Source organism: Macrotis lagotis, chromosome 4, assembly GCF_037893015.1.
Source record: "Macrotis lagotis isolate mMagLag1 chromosome 4, bilby.v1.9.chrom.fasta, whole genome shotgun sequence".
NCBI lineage: Eukaryota > Metazoa > Chordata > Mammalia > Peramelemorphia > Peramelidae > Macrotis > Macrotis lagotis.
This window is the reverse complement of record NC_133661.1, coordinates 58438820-58453613: the sequence shown is the minus strand read 5'-3', so window position 1 is coordinate 58453613 and position 14794 is coordinate 58438820. Positions and strand designations below refer to the sequence as shown.

Here is a 14794-nt window from a genome sequence, read left to right as displayed (position 1 = left end):
AATGTATATATATATATGTATATATATATATATATATATAGTCAACATTGTGTCATGATAGAAGAGGGAGAGAGAGAGAGAGAGAGAATTCAGTCTCTGTTGCCTGAGGAGACCTAGTATCTAGGAATAAGGGGAGGATAGTCCCATTGTAAATGGACTCTAGTCAGACCATGTCTAGAGTGTATTGATCAATTCTGGCATCACAATTTAGGGAAAACATTAATATCCTGAGACAGGGAACCAGGATAGTTTGGACAGTTGGAGAACATGCCATTTGGTTTAATATAAGGTGCTTAATTGGTACAGGAAAACCCTTAAGGGCTGGAGATATGGAAGAGGCAGTATAAAATATATGGCAGCCTGTTATGTAGAAGATGAAAGAGATGCATTCTGAGTGGCCCCAGAGGGCAGATCCAGGAGTACTCCAAGGAGTCATCAGAGAGGCAGATTTCAAGTCATTTGTTGACAATCAGAGTAATAAGAAAGTGGAAAGGACTTTCTTTTCCTGTTAATTACGGATTCTTTTTCATATGACATGTTCAAATAAAATCTGATCCCTGCCCTAAAAAGTTGTTAATGGATTCTTATTCTAATTCTCATTGGATTATTGTTATTGATTCATTTTTCAGTGGTTTCTGATTCTTTGTGACCCCTTTTGAAATTTTCTTGCAAAGATATTGGAGTAATTTACCATTTCTTTCTCCCACTCATTTTACAGATGAGCAAACTGAAGCATACAGGGTTAAGTGACTTGCCCAGAGTCACACAGCTAGTAAATGTCTGGCCAGATCTGAGCTGTCTCCCTAACTCTAGCCCTAGCATAATCCAGGTGCCTCTGATTGAATTAAATACTATCAAAGTCCCTTCTACCAATGAGATAATCTATTTTTCTGGGTTTAATTGAGTTCTTCCCTTCTACACCTAGATTGGTGCATCCAGGGCTATTAAATCAAATGTGATCCCTCGAGGGAGTGGGTGGGAAAGAAGGGGATATTCTATTGAACTGAGGCTATTGCTTTTGGAAATATCTTTTTTTTAAAAAACTTTTTTGACTTTAGATTGATGAGTATATTAAAGACATTCAATTGAGAAGTCTCTCTTGAAATACAAATGCTATACGGCATTCGGGACTGTGAAGTTAATTTGAAAGAATTCATTCCTTGGAAAAAGGATAGAAATGTCAAGTAACTGGAGTTTCTGTAATGTTGTTAGTAGGCATATTTCTAAGCAACTGCTCAGAAGGCACTTGTTTATATATCCGCAGCTTAAACTGGTGTCTCAGAAAGGTACTTGTTTATATATCTGTAGCTTAAACAGGTAATAACCTCTTCACAGCATGGGAAATCATTTGGTGAGTTGCTGGTAAAAACATGTTGTGGTAGTGGTCACCCTCCTGTTATTGACTTTTGCTGAGCTCAAGACCATTCTGGACTCAAAGCCACACTGACTTGGTAGTACCTGTAGTACTATGAGACCTTGTACTCTTCTTGAAGGGCCAGAAAAATAGGCAGAACTATGTCCACAGTAGCATGAGGCATGAGAGTAGGAACTCAGTGTATTTACGCATGTATGTATTTAGGAAATTTTGAAATGTCGGCATTTTTTTAGTTTATTTTTTTTTGCAAGGCAGTGAGGTTGCCCAAGGACACACAGCTAGGTAATTATTGCTTATATGCTTAAGCATCTGAGGTCAGATTTGCACTCAGGTCCTCCTGACTCCAGGGCTAGTGCTCTATCCACTGCGCTACCTAGCTGCCCCGAAATGTAGGCATTTTTGACGAAGTGGACAGAGGCAAAGAATTAAATGAGCACCAAGGATGTATCTTGGAGAATGGAACTGGGAAATCCAAGTCTTCATTATCATGATTTCAACCATCATCTCTTTGGAAAGAAGACAACCAGGGATAGTTGAAAGTGATCTGGATTTGAATTCAGAGAACTAAGGTTCAAATCCCAACTTTTCTACTTCTTTCCCAGGTGATCATGGTAAGCAGCTTCCTTTTATTGGTCTTCAAGCTGTAAAATAAATGGGAAAGACTAACATATGTTTTTTTCCTCAGCTGTAAATGTTATTATCTTGAGTTTATTGGTTAGCTACCAAATAAACTTGTAGGTTCTAAAAGGGATTCATAGGAGTTATAAGATAATATTCCTATCTTCAAAGATATAATTGGGGGAAATAAGATCAAATGAACTTTAGAAAATGATTAAAGAAGAAGACAAATTAAAGTTAGGCACTTCATTGCAGAATCACAACATCTCAGAGACTATGTGGTCCAATCCACAGTCGTCTATAGAGAAGAATTGCATTACAATATACTCAGCAAGTTTTCATCTACCCTCTGCTGAAAGATCTCAAGCCCACTGATTGGCATGGAGGGTAAAATACGCTAGAGTTCAGATAAGGAAGTCATTGCTGTGTATTGGAATCAATGGGAAAAGCTTTATGGAGGAAGTATTAATTGAACTGGACTTTAAAGGAAGGGTAGACTTGTATTTAGGGATCAGAAAGGAGAAATTGCTTATTTGACTCAATATACTAGCAGTATAATTCAATTAACCTTTTTCTAGAACCTGACTCTCACTGTTACTTCCTGAAAGAACAAAAAAGCCCAGATGGTATGTAGAAAGAATCATCAAATCTTAAATCCATTTATTTATTTATTCATTCATTCATTCATTCACTTATTTATTTATTCATTTATTCATTCATTTATTTATTTGTTTGTTTGTTTGTTTGTTTGTGTGTTTGGAGGTTTATAAACATGTTTTAAAGAAAGATCTGCTAACTTTCAGACTTTCTAAAGCAGAATAGAATGTAAAATCCTTGAGGACAGGGATGGTTTCTTTTTAGTTTTCTTTGTCTTTATTTTTGATGTTCTCAACATCTAGCTTGTTTGTACTCTTGGTCTTGGTTGTGCATCTTTGCTTTCTTGTCTTTACTGAGAACTTAGGATCTTCTCCCAGATTAATATCTATCTGCCTGTCTATCTATGTGCGTTTTGAACTAGGTAAAAGAAAAGTTCGTTCTTTGCTTCATTTCTTTTTTTTTTTAGGTTTTTTTTGTAAGGCAAATGGGGTTAAGTGACTTGCCCAAAGCCACACAGCTAGGCAATTATTAAGTGTCTGAGACTGGATTTGAACCCAGGTACTTCTGACTCCAGGGCCGGTGCTTTATCCACTATGCCACCTAGCCACCCAACTTCATTTCTTTCTTACCTAATCATGATCACTGAATTGCCTCAGTCAAACTGGGACCCATTAAAGATGCTAGCTTAAAAAGGTCAAGGTCTTCCACTCTATCCAGATCCATCTCCACTTGTCCCAATCCGTATCTGGGCACTGGACCCAATGGTTCTGAAGGAGAAAGTGAGACTTCGCCCGCGCCTCCTTACTCAAAACTGATTCACTTACATGACATAGCATCACCTCACTGATGTCAGGGTCCTTTTTGAGAATGAAGGATAGAAGCAATGAAGACTTGGGAGAGAATGTTCTTGTATCAAGGAGTTCATAGCCCTTAGTTGACTGAATATTTGTTAAGAAACTACAATGTACTGAACACAAAGAATATAAAGAAAAGGAAAAAAATTAATCTGTGCTCTGAAGAGCTAATGGGAGAGACAATATGCAATGACCAAAGTACAAACAAGCTAAAGATAGGACAAATTGAGGGCAATATCAAAAGGAAGGTGTTAAGATTATGGAGGACATTGAGAGCCTTCTTCTGTAACAGGGCATGTTATCTGGGGCTCAAAGGAAGCCAAAGAATCTAGGAATGAGGAGAGAAGAGAATTCTAAGCACAGAGAACAGCACTTTGAAGTTAGGAAGGAGTGTTTTGTGGTAAGGAATGCCAGAACAGTGCCAATGGATTTCAGAATGCAAGAGTAGTGGAAGGTATAAGAAGAGTGGAAGAGTGGGAAGGGGCCAGGCCATGAAGAGCTTTGAAAGCTAAATAGAAGATTTTATATTTGATCCTGGAGCTATTGTACTTTGTTGAATAGGAGCATGATATATTCATTGAGTTTGTAATTTGTGTATCTGATGCATGCAAAGCCATGTTCTGGGGCAACCATGTTGTCCCTTATTTCAGACTGACTTTGGAGTGAGGACACTGATCTAGAATTACAGTTTACAGGTAAAAGAGCTCTGATTTGGGAGCCAAAAGATGCAAGTTCTAATTCCTCCTTCTCTATTTATAACCTTGGGTAAGTGGCTTGATCTGCTTGAGTCTCAGTTTCTCCATTTGTAAAATGAGAGGGTTGGATTAGATGACCTCTTAGGTTCCTTCCAACTCTAAATCTCTGATCCTCTGACCACAAAGTAGGAAGGAAATTATATGGTATCTGTGCAGAGTCTGGGAACAGCTGGTTAGGAGAGGGCATCCTGGTTTTGTTTTAACTTTTGGTGATACATTGGTCAGCTAGGTGGTACAGTGGATAGAGCACTGGTCCTGGAGTTAGGAGGACCTGAGTTCAAATCCATACTCAGATACTTAATAATTGCTTAGCTATGTGACCTTGGGCAAGTGAACTAACCCCATTGCCTTAAATAAATTTAAAAAACAAAATCATCAACAACAAAACCTTGTGATGAAACAGATTTATTTCTCTGGATGGGGGAATGGAGTAGATAGGACTTTGAAAAGAGTATCCCCTCTGGAAACCCAACCAAGGAGACTTTGGGGTCTCCAGGCTTAGAGAGGACTTCTTTCTTGATGTGTTCTAAATGACCTTCTCAGTGTGTTTTTGTATTCAAACGCCTCTTTGTCCATTCAGTGTATTTCTTATTACTTATGGTTTTATTTTCTTGCCTCAGTTTAATTTTAGTTTCATCACCTTGGAATTTTGAGATGGGAGAATATGGAAGGGGGAAACCATTTTTCTGGAAAGCTCTGGGTTTCCAAAGAAAAAAAGGCTCTTTATTTTTTCCTCTTTGTTAATTATGAATAATTACTTGTTCATGTCCTTAACTATTATCTGGGACCAGGATACCATGAATGAAGTCCACGAACACCTGAAGCTTTTTCCTCTGTCCATCCTTTTTGAAATCTCCTTGACAGGACTCTACCTTTGGCTGTGGGCCAGGGGGATCTGAGGATTTTTGCCATGTCCAGAAGGACTGGTAACAGTCAGTGAATGAGCTTGGGTAATTGAAGAGGTGAAGGGAAAACAGGATGAATTATGGAGCTAATGATCAGAGTCTCCCAACTGAGAGGGAAACACTCCAGGAGACTGTCAGAAGGAAAGTCAGGATTTTCAAAGAGAAAGTGTAATTACCCTCAGAAGAGCAAACCTGTTAAATTCTCCCAAGATGAATTCGTGGTAGCCTTTTGCTTTTCAGTTGAGCTATAATTGTTTTTTTCTTAAGAGAAGAGGCAAAAAAAGGAAACATGGTCTTCAAAAGAAATTTACTTCTCATAACTCTGAATGAGTTCATAGTCATAGAATTCCATTCCAGTCTGTTCAGTTTAGCAGAACAGTTTCCATGGGGAGGATGGATTGATGGAAGGATTGTTCCTTCCCTTCATTAGAAAGGTGGAAGATTATTGATCCAGGATGTGGTTGGTATGTGCTATCAGATAACAGGACAGCTTAGATGTTTTCTTTTAAACAAAAGATAGAATGAAGGAATGGGGACATTTAAGGGGAACTGATTGATAAAAATAAAAGATAAACTTCAAATCAAATCAATTCAATAGATAATAAGGGATGTAGGGATCATCTCATTGTGCCATTGGCCCCCATGACTGTAAGGTCAGTCAGTCAATAAATATTTATTGAGTGTGTACTGTGTTATGTCCTAAGATACAAGGAAAGGTAAAATGACGGTCTCTGCCTTCAAGAAACTCATGGTCTAATGGGGGAGAGAGACAACAAATAAGATGTAAATAGGATAATTGGAGGTAATCAATAGAGTAGTAACATTAAGGGGGATCAGGAAAGTAGAAACTTATAGATCCCTTTGCAGAATCATGTTTTTAAATGCATTAAATAAAATATATAATATTAGGAAGGAAACCAATTAAATTGAAATACAGTAATCAAAATATGAAAAAAGGTCCTTAGACCCTAGGTTAAGGACTTCTGATTTTATTTTATAAATGAATAAAATGATACCTTAAGATCACACAATTAGTAAAAGAGAGAGAGGATTTGAACCCAAATCTGAACTAGTGCTTTTTCTATTATAGGGTGAGGGTGGGATGAGAGACTGAGGGCAGATATTTGATGACAAATACCAGGGCCTTTCAGAGCCTGCAAATAGGACTTTTGCCAGTTCCTGCCAGGCTTCCATCCCCTATTTGCAAAGTCACACAGCCAAACTATGTTGTTTATTTATCTTTTTATTGAAGGTGATTGTATGGTGGAGGGAGGCACTGAGCCAGAGTTCCTGTCTTTATTTACCAAAGTGGTAATGCAGGAGGCTCTGGCCCAGAGCCTTGGGTAGGGCTAAACTAATCAGTCATAGTCTAGAAAGTAAGCAAGGCCCACAAAAACCACAATTCATCTTCATAACATGGAGTGAAGATTGTTTCTATTTTGTATGCAGGGAAACTGAGACCACAAGAATTGAAATAATTTGTCTAAGGTTGTTGGACTGATTGCTTCCTATTTAATAAGCTAGCCAAAGGATCAGTAAACTCAGGATTTGGGTCTCCACCTGGTGGCTGTGTGACCAGGGGTGAGTGCTTAAATTCTATGGACCTCTATTTCCTCGTCTGGGAAACTGGCATAATCATATCTGCGGTGCCTGCCTCCTGATGGTAGCAGATCCAGTTACAAAGACTTCAAGTCTTTCCTGTAACACTTACTGCCCCTAGGCAAGTCACTTTATCTCTGGTTGCCCCAGGTAATTATCCAAAGCAGTGAAAGGCAGACAAATATCAATCTGCTTGGGTTAAGGGTCTTCTATCCTTTCCAGTTTACCTCAAAGATGAAATGACAAAGAAAGTGCCTCCCAGTGTTGTTATAAGGTTCAGATAAGATACTGATAAACTGGAAAGTACACTAGAGTTACAGATGAGGAGCGTGTGTTTTAGGTAAATGGGAGATGATGGCCTTGGGTGATGGGAGTCATATAAAATCATTAGATTGTAAGCTCCTTGAGGACAGGGAATGCTTTTCTCCCTTTCTAAGTTTCTCCAGAACTTAGCATATCATAAAAATTCATTGCTTGATAGTTAGTTGGAGTACTGTTGGAAAGGTAAGTTGGAGCTCTATTATTTGGGGTCTTTAATGTCAAATCAATAGACGTTTATTTTATCCTATAGGCAATGGTGTTATGGATAGAGAACTGGCTTCAAGAACAGAAAACTGGTGCTTAAGGTCTTTTTCTGATACATACTTGCCTCATGTCCCTGGGTCAAGTCATTTGACCTTAAGGATTGTTCTTAGGGAGCTCTCTTGGTTTCTTAAGTTATAGAAAAGGTGCTGATTTGCATCTTAGAAGGGATTTCTTCATCTGAGAGTTCTTCCTAAAATCACAGATCTTTTTATCTATTGCTATCCTAGAGGCATTAGAGAGCTACTGAAAATTTTTGGGTAAGGAACTGATAGCATTACATCTCTGCTTTAGGAAAATTACTCAATGTTGTCATCATATAATTAACTGAAATGACATTATGCCACCAGGTGCCATGTTGATGGCAGCAAAGGTAGGGGAAGAGATCAAGGGGAGGTATTTGATGACAAACAACAGGGCCTTCTTCTGAAGCCTATGAATAAAATTTTTTTTGTAGGTATTACTTAGCTAGACTTGAGGACTGAGATCAAATCTTATTACTGTTGTGTCTCCCCATTGCCTTGATCAGTGCTTTGCACATATAATACATGGTTAATAAATGGTTTTTTTAAAAGGATGATGAAGGATGGTATGTAATAAAAAGAGAAAATATGTACTGTAGACAATAAATCACATAAGAGATTAGGGGAGATGGAGATCCAATGTGGCTTAGGATGGTCAGGGAAGATTATCTGAAGGAAGACCTCGAAGAGTGGATACACTTTGAAAAGGAAGAGAGGAGGAAGGGAGGTGTAACTTGGATAGAGATATAGAGATGAATGACTTAAATTCACCAGCTTCAGCTACCCTCTTAGAAATGAGGATAATGATGCCAATTGGAGGCATACTTTTAGTCTATGTGATTGATGAGGTGCCTCCTGGATTATAATAGCTAAAGCTTGTACAGATCATCTTCCAGGTATTATCTTCTTTGTTTTTCCCAAAGTCCTGACAAAAGAGGCAGAGGAAATATCACTTGTTCTATTTTACAAGTGAGGAAATTGAGGCTCAAGGTCATTATGGGTAACAAAAGTATAGAGCCTCCTTTAGATAAAGATAATTCTTATTAAGTTACAACTGGAGTTGGAGTTAAGAGACTTGGATTTGAATCCTACCTTTGGATAATCTTTTTTCCTTCATCTGTGAAAGGAAGGGGTTCAGCTCGGTGACCTCTGGGGTCCTTTCCACTTTCAAATCTATGATCCTTTGACTCCAAATCCAGTGTTCTTTTAACAATGTTCTACTGCCTATCAAAGTGTCTTTAGAAATGACATCACCCTCATATCCCAAACCTGAACTGCATATTTGGAGGTGGAAAAAACAATTGTCTCCTGCCCCATAAGGTCCTAACTAGGCCAAATCTGACCTTTCTACACTTAGAGGACTCTGCTGCTTCCCCTGAGGCCTCTGATGACTTCTGAGAGGTCCTGGGGAACAGTGTGCCTGCCTTGGGCAGTGAGATGTCACTTCTTCAAGAGGTGGCTGGGAGGTGGGAGTTTGCCTGTCAATTCCTGGCTGTAGCATCCCAACCTTGGGAGGTTGCAAGTTGAGGTCCCCTTCCCTCATATAGGCACATATCTTAGGAAGAGGCTAAAAAGACAACATTGAGGTAGGGAACATGGCTCTGAAATAACAGGCAGGATGAGTCATTCAGATTGGCTTCAGTGAAGAAAAAAACTGCAACAGAGTTTTTGGGTAGCAAGGTTCTGTTGTTGAAGGTCCCATGGGGGAACCTCTGGGGGCTTCTGGACTAGCTGTTGGATGCATAGAAAGCCCATAGAAGAACTTCAATACAACAAACCCAGCTTTCTCTCCCTCCTCTTTAGGTTTTAATATGATTACTTTTTTTTAAGGTATGAAATTATTAGTAATCCCATTAATAGTGGAGAGGGAGAAAGAGCCTTAGGCAAGAGAACAAACAGATCTTTATCAGTCAAAGGGAGAACAGTAAAAATGAGAAGCAGGTTGAGACAGTGGAAATAATAATCGCTAAAATTTATATGGCCACCTAAAGTTTACCAGGCACTTGGCATTCATGATCTCATTTGACCCTCTGAGATATTATTAGTTCCTGTGCCCCTTTTACAAATCAGGAGACTGAGGCTTAAGGAGTTTAAGTGGCTTGACCAGGGTTGGATAGTTGCCAGATGGCATCAGCATTCAGGTGCTCCTGGCTCCAAGTTCATCTCTTTATCTATTACCCCACACTGTTAAAAAATCCATTTGGCAAGTTCTTTCTGTGCCCCAGGCAACTCTTTAAAGCTAAGTTATGGAGCAGGTGTTGATTTGCAAGAATTGGGGATATTTCTTGTCTGGTGTCTCCTATTCTTCCTATATGGAGATTAGAGGATTGTATTGAAAAGAAAAACAATTTATTTCTTTTTAGACAATATCCACATATTATCTCTTTTGAGCCTCACAAAGTATTGCAGTTATTTTTATCCCTATTTTACAGATGAGGAAGGTTATTAAGTCAACAAGCATCCCTGTACTGAGCCCTAGAAATACGAAAATCTGGCTAAAAGAGTTAGTCCCTCTCCTCTGGAGTTTGCATCCTAAGGAGAAAAGGCAACATGGAAGAGGAATCCACAGTGGATAAGGCTGGAATGGTGGTAAATAAATAAAGACTCACTGGTTTGGGTCCTTCTTCAAAATGGAAACTTTGGGAGGAACTTCCCAATGGGAGAAGGTTGCAGCAGGGGCAAAAGCTTCTGAATCTGAGATCCCGGGTTTGAATCCTTCCTCTTGCACTTAGGACTGCTACAGCACTATAAAAGTCATTCGACTTCTGTCTTTCTTGGTTGCCTCATGAGTAAAGTGAGAAGTTTAGACTTGGTGACCTTTAAAGGTCCTTTGCCACTCAATTCACTGTGATTTGCTGGAGTGAATCTTCTTGTGTGATGGCCTCTTCCCTCCTCCTTTCTGAAAACAGATGCCTCTATGAATACTTGTGTTCTTGATCTAGTTCCTTTATTTAACTAGCAGACACTGACTCGATTAGGGAGTTTTTCCCCTCCTCAATCACTGTCATACTTCATCTCATCTTATTTACAAAGAATGACAGCTACTTGGTTGAGACTATATTATGGTTTTCTCCTATCTTTTGTTTCTGTAACTACAAGTATAATCATTTTACCTGCTTATATGAACCTATGATCTTTTCAGTCACCAACTTTACAAGGTCATATCCCCCAAATGACAGAATGAAGAAAGGGAAAGGCCTAAGAACTCTGAAAAAAACTATCAGTTGTATTTATTTATCAGTGTCTATCAGTTAAATAAACTACTGGATTTAATAGAAATCTTTATATAGGCACAATTCACAATTTGGTTATTTGTAAAGCCATATAGACATGTCATATTATTACACTATCTGTTGAATCCACAAACCAATTGTTAAAGAATGTTAGTGTCAATATATGGGCATAATGTGCTGATAATTCCCTCCTTCTTGCTAGAAGATTTATCCTAAATCCTCTCCATATTTACAAATTTTATAATTTGGACCTTTATTTAATTGACCAGATCCTAGGAAAATAGACATAGTATAAGAATCATAGATTTTTAGAGATCTAAGTGACATCAAAAACCATCTAGGAGACTTCTTCATTGAGGAAATTGAGTCTGAGAGACAAGTGGCTAGATCTTAGTCAATCCATTATTAGAACAGAAATATTCTAATTCAATGCTTTTTCCTCTCAGGTGATCTCTCTCTGGAAGAGGTGCAAGATAAGAATTACCTTCCACAGAATTTCGATTGTTTTATTGTTCTTCAGTCATTTTCAGTCAAGTCTGACTCTTCTTGACTCTATTGGGGTTTTGGTAGTCATTTACATTGTATTATTTGATAGAACCTAGAAGGTCTCAAAATATCTCTTCCAGTGGACTATCAAAGAGTTTGGAATTCTCAACATTTCCTAAGTAACTTCTCAAAATGTCTTCTTCCTATCTAGTATTCAAAATCTTCCATCATTGGAACTTACCACCTCTTGCTTTGTTAAATTTACCCTTGTACCCTTTCTGAACCAGGCAAACCTAGTTCATTCCCTAGTAAATCTCATGCTCTCTCACCTTCTTGTCTCTGCTCATTCTCTTTCCACTATCTAAAATATTTGTGTTTGTCCTTTAACCTAGTCTCTGGAAATATTCTTATTCTTTTAAACCCCATATCAGGTATCACATCTTTTGTGAAATATTAAATAGTTTTCATAACCTAAAGTGATCATCCATATTGTATCTCCAGACTTATGTATGCATAGACTTAGATACTGCCTCTTTCCTTCCTCTTTGAATCCTTAGCTCTCTTCAAGATCCAGTTTAGTGCTTTCCCTGGTATCTTTCCAATGCTTGCTCTACTGAGAAGCAGCTAGGTGATACAGTGGATAGAGTATTGAATCAGGTGCCAGAAAAGGGTTAGGTCAAATTAGGCCTTAGACCCTTTATGCCTATGTAATCCTGGACAAGTCACCTGACCTCTGTCCACTGCAGTTTTCTCACCTGTAAAATGGGGATAATAATAGCCCCTATCTCTTAGAGTTGTGAGAATCAAATGAGTTAAATGTTTGTTTTCCTATTTTCTCTTTCCTGAAATTACATGTAGCTTCATATTTATTTATTCTGTATCTCATATACTTGGTAGAATATAAGCACATTGGAGGCAGGGGTCATACCTCTTTTTCTCCGTATGCTCAATGCTCAGCATTTCATCTATTCTTCTGAATTTTTTACAGCAAGGGTAATATTCTGGTTTCAAACTTGATATAATAAACAATGGGTATCAATGAAGGCTTCTGAGAGAAATAGTGATACAAACAATGGGAATCTTAGGGAACAATATACTATTATGTCACATAGTATGGAGCAGGGAGAAGAACTAAATTTATTTCAAGTCAACAAACTTTTCTTAGGAGTCTACTATGTAAAAGGAACCATGCTGGGTGTTGGAATACAAAGATAAAAATCAACCAGCCTCTGTACTCAAGAGATTTAAATTTTATTGGGGGTAGGAGAGAAGCAGAAATTCAACATATAAACAAATTAAAGGAAAAATGAAGTAAGGAAGGATTGCTAGCAACTGGGGAGATCAGGAAAAGCCTCATGAAGGGGGCAATAGATGGGCTGCCCTCAAAGGATAAGAGTTTCTATGAGAGGCAGAAGTTAAGAGGGAGGGCATTTTAGATTTGAAAGACATCCTATGGAATGTATAAAGGAGGGAATTGGAGGGTTGTGTTGAGTTGAGTTTGGTTATTCTGTATCCTGCCTGCAGGGAAGAAGGATTAGAAATGTAGATAAGGGATGGATTCTGGATGACCAGTAAATTAGGCTGAAGAATTTGGGAAATCTGCACTGATTTTATGAAACAGCTGGTGATTTTTGAAACAGTCGATTGATTGCTAGACCCAGAGTTGGGAAGATCTGAATTCAAATCTGAGCTTTGACATTTAATTGACTGTGTGATCCTGGACAAATCATTTAAATGCTGCTTGAATTATCTTCTTCATCTATAAAAGGGGTAAATAATAGTATCTACCTTTCAGGTTTGTTGTGAGGGTACAAAACCTAAAGCATTATATAAGTGCGAGCTAGTATTTCCACTGGCAGGTAGGAAGTGGAGTGGACAGATCACTAGACTTGGAGTGAGGAAGACTAGAACTTGAATTCTACTTCAGACACTTATCAGCCTATGTCACTGGACAATTCATTTAATCTCTCTGCTTCAGTTTCTTCATCTGTGAAATGGGGATTATAGTAATCCCTCCCTCAGAGAGTTGTGAAGGTATGTTAAGATAGCAATAAGTATTTTTGTGAATCCTAAAGTGGTAGATAAATGCTAGCCATTATTAACCAGAAACATGGTCTCACAGGTCCTAAGGACGTTCTTCTAAAAAGTCCCTCTGCTGTTTCCAGTGTAGAAATCACTCACTTGAGTTTATCACCATTTAGTAGTTTGGCCCTGGAAAGTTTCTGTGGGCAGTAGGCCATTTGTACAGCTCTCCTCCCTCTAGGCACTATATATCCATTTGACCTATTTTTTCACCCTGTTGGATCTGGGGATAAAGGAGGAAATGCACATGGTCTTTTCCACTAGACAGCTGAATAAATTGCAATCTATCCTTCCTGAAGTCTATACTGATTGCCTCCTATGGGATTTACCCTATCATATGCATTATGGGAAGGATATAAGATCATCACAATTAATTTGAATTTGCTGAGATCCCTGTAAGCTGCTCCCGTCCAGGCATAATCTGCCTGTCCTCCATTCTGTTGCCTACCTGAGCATCTGTCTACTGAACAGAGTTCATAAATCCTCCCCGCTGGGACCCATTGGTGCCCTCTGTATTCCAACTTTTTCCTTTTTGAAAACACTAGGAATAATGTCCTTACATCAGTTTTTACTGAAGACAATCTCCTGCCATCTTTGGAGTGGAGTCTATCCAGATTATTTTTGTCCCAATATTTACAAAGTTCACATCTACAAGAAGAATGTGGACCAATGGGTTGAAGCCCATGAATTAAAGAAAAACAATTAAAGAAAGATCATACATATTGAGTGGGCTTTCAAGAGCAATCAGATTGTAACTTGTGGTGCAGACTGTCATACCTATGTCCAGAGACAGAAAAGATGGCATCTGGAAACCAATCCTGGTGGTCCTGAGGATTAATAGTTTAGTCACCTTTATGAAATGTTCTTCTTGGAGAATAAATTTTCTGCAGGTAGGAGAGCTCTTCTGATTTACATGTGCTACTTGGAGTCTGAAATTGAACTGGTCATGAGCAAACAAATAAAAAAAGGCAATTCATTCTACAATTCTTAGTTTGGACTGGTATCCCAAAAACTTTGTTAGCTTTTGGATCTTGTGATGTCAAAGGCATTTTTTTCTGCTTACATTAAATGAGTTGATGAAAAGTTAGCAACAAGATGACTTTTGGTCAACAGATGTCAGAATTTGATGGTATTGCTGGTATCAGCTGGATCCATGGTATGAATTTTTCTTCCAGTGAGAACTGTTTTTCTTGACAACCATTAGAGTACTGTACCAGTTGTTGCTGATGTTTCCAAAAGCATGATGGTTTTACAGATGAAAACAGAATTCCTCCCATTTCTGAGTGGATCGTTTCTTTCTGAATATAATAGTATCTACTGGCCATGGCCACTCTAAACTGTTTGATTATGAAGATCATAGTTCCTTGACTTTTATCTCCAAATTAGACATTCCAAAACAGAGCACACAAAGCAACATCTCTGCCATGGAATGCTTTCACATCATGGACAAGAGAGAAATAACTAAGAATCACAACATTGCTTTAGACATGCTATACAAAAATCTATCATTCAAATGTTTATTTTTGAAGTGAACCAGCAAGACTGCTGCAGATTTTGCATCACTGACTTTGATGGAGCAATGACAATTTGAGATTTCAAGATTTTAAGAGTCTTTGATCCAGGGACTTAGGAATCATGTGAAGCTGTATTTGCATTCTCTAGCATGGCAAACCTTGACAGAATGA

General features: G+C 38.3%; 1 long non-coding RNA gene and 1 pseudogene across 1 annotated transcript in view; both read left to right on the top strand.

Moving 5' to 3' along the window:
* Window positions 1-14794, top strand: part of LOC141520944 (uncharacterized) — an 88105-nt gene that overhangs the window by 30900 nt on the left and 42411 nt on the right. The window contains exon 1 of the long non-coding RNA XR_012477803.1: window positions 1-5568. This exon is cut by the window's left edge and continues 30900 nt beyond it. This is a non-coding gene — a long non-coding RNA (uncharacterized LOC141520944). The remainder of the gene's footprint in view (window positions 5569-14794) is intronic.
* On the top strand, window positions 5562-14794 carry LOC141520446 (actin-related protein 2/3 complex subunit 1A pseudogene; annotated as a pseudogene).